The sequence below is a fragment of the Schistocerca piceifrons genome, unplaced genomic scaffold (assembly GCF_021461385.2).
Source record: "Schistocerca piceifrons isolate TAMUIC-IGC-003096 unplaced genomic scaffold, iqSchPice1.1 HiC_scaffold_485, whole genome shotgun sequence".
Taxonomy (NCBI): Eukaryota; Metazoa; Arthropoda; class Insecta; order Orthoptera; family Acrididae; genus Schistocerca; species Schistocerca piceifrons.
In genome coordinates, this window is record NW_025728717.1 from 159,774 (window position 1) to 162,273 (window position 2,500).

Here is a 2,500-nt window from a genome sequence, read left to right on the forward strand (position 1 = left end):
AGTCAGTGCGAAAACTTATGCCGCAGTCGCAGCTGCCCCTGTGGGCAAAGCGCCGACGGCAAAAGAAACTATCCAGAAAAATATTCAAAAAATGGTACCTACTGTGTTTATAAAGCCTAAATCTGGTGAGGACATACGGGCGGTGAAATCCGTTTTTGAGAAATGCGTGAATCCGAAGCGAGACAAAATTAAAATTAATAGTGTCAGAACGGCTAAAAATGTCTTGATAGTCGAAACTGCAACTCAAGAGGACAGTAATAAGATACTTTCCAATTCCCAGTTAACGGAGAAAGTTAAATGTGAACCTCCGCGGAAACGTCGACCATTGATGTGTATGTACGATGTACCAACTCATCTAAGTGCGGATGATCTGTTGGACGCGATATACAGTCAGAATTTTGATGTATCAATGACTCGAGTTGAGTTTGATGAACAATTTAAGTTGAAGTTTAAAGTTGGTCCTCGGGAAAAACTGACAGTTCACCATGTGGTGGAGGTTTCTCCCGAGTTGTGGAAACTGTTAACAAGAATAGGTAGACTATATGTGGGATATTCAGCTCTTAATGTTAAAGATTACTTAGCAGTATCCAGATGTACTAAATGTTATGATCTGAATCATACTAACAAGTTCTGTACTGTAACTGAAGTTATCTGTGCCCATTGTGGGCAGACTGGGCATGACAAAAGAGATTGTAGAAGCAAGGATCGCCCATCCATATGTATACCCTGCAGTAAGAGAGGGCGTAAGTGTGGGGGAGTCAAAGACTGCCCCACTTACAAAATGTTTCTGGATAGAATAATACAGAGAACCGATTATGGCGACCATTAAGACTGTTAAAAGAAAATCTCCGAGTAAAATCAAACGAGATGCAGAGAGGGGTAAATTAATATCTAAAGCTCTTTCCACAGGTTCGTTGGCTGATCCAGAGTGCTTCTCCGGGTCAGCTGGCCGTTTGACCGTGGAAGTTGGAGTTCAGACGGTAGATGATTTGGAGGCGGGTGTCAACCGCCTTTCGATTCAGCCGTCGACCTCTGCGGAAATGGAATCAACGATGGGTCCAAAGGAGGATGAAGATGCATCACGTGTTACTGCCCTGGTAACAGGAGGTGGTGGCAGTTGTGATGGAGATGGAACTGTAAATAGTGTAGATGCAAGTAGTGTAGTGCAAATTTGTAACAATGGTGACGGAAGTGTAATTGTAAATAGTGTAAATACAAGTAGTGTAGTGGAAGTAGACAGACATGAAAAATCTGGTGAAGGGATCAGTTATAGACAAGTTGATCCAAAAAATATATACAAAGATTTGGAGGAGTTGGTTCGGCTGTCAAGGCTGGAGGAGCCTTCATTACTTACTACGGCACTGAGGCAGCTGGTCAGGAAGGGACACCCTAATGGCGAAGACATTACTTATCCGGCTCTGGAGGATGTAGATTGCATTCAGTTGTCCGCCGCTAACATTCCGCCTGAGTTGGAGCAATTACAGGAATTAGTCATTAAAGTTTTTGATAGGCGCGGTCGCAAATTTGATCTTGATAAGATCTTTAAGGACATGGTCAAAATGTATGGGCGTAACGTCATTGATCTCTCGAAGCCTTGGCCCGCCAGTCGTTTGCACGTCTACTATCCCCCTGGGTAATGGGGAGATTTAGGATGTTGCAAATCAACGCTATGCGTAGCCACATGGTTACGCAGGAATTGCGTAAAGTGGCGGAAGAAGAACAACTGGACATTATTATGATACAGGAACCAGCCTCCTGCGCTGGTCGAATCCCTGGTTTTCCGGCGGCCGCGCAAGTGGCATTCTCTGGTGAGAACCCCATGTGTGCGGTTGTGGTCTTAAACAAGCTCATCAGATTAACTGTTCTAAATCAGTTTTGTAATGAACATATAACTGTGGTCCAAACAAACATGTTAACACATATATTATACATTGTAAATGTATATTGTCAATTTCGACAGGACATTGTTACTTTTTTGGACCAGTTAAGATGGATACTTAGGACCTTAGCAGGTCAGTCAGTAATAATTTGTATGGATGCAAATGCCAAGTCCCCGATGTGGCACAGCCTGGAGCGGGACGATCGGGGCTCGGAGTTGGAGGACCTAATAATGGAAGCGAATTTGATTGTCTTAAATGAACCTGGGCACCCGCCTACCTTCTCTGGAAGGGCTGGCGCGGTCTCAAACATTGATGTAACACTAGCGACTCTGAGTGCTGCGCCTCATGTGCTCCAGTGGTGTGTTTCTGAGAACGTCACGATCAGTGACCACAATTGTATATTTTTCAACTATGAGACAGAGGTTACAGAAGATCTTGGGGACTTGGTTGAGAGATACAATTACGCTAAAACGAATTGGGAAAGGCTGGCGCAGGAGTTTCGACCACCAGAGCTGGATATGGAAATTGCAGATGTGGACGGTGCAGTAGGAGACCTATTGGTTTCTATTGAAGCAGCTATTGCTGTTTCTGTTCCACGTGTTGCGAGGTATGTTCGCAAG

The 2,500-nt window shown here is 44.3% G+C and overlaps 1 pseudogene; it reads left to right on the forward strand.

Moving 5' to 3' along the window:
* The window catches only part of LOC124752846, a 10,498-nt pseudogene that overhangs the window by 3,878 nt on the left and 4,120 nt on the right, over nt 1–2,500 (forward strand).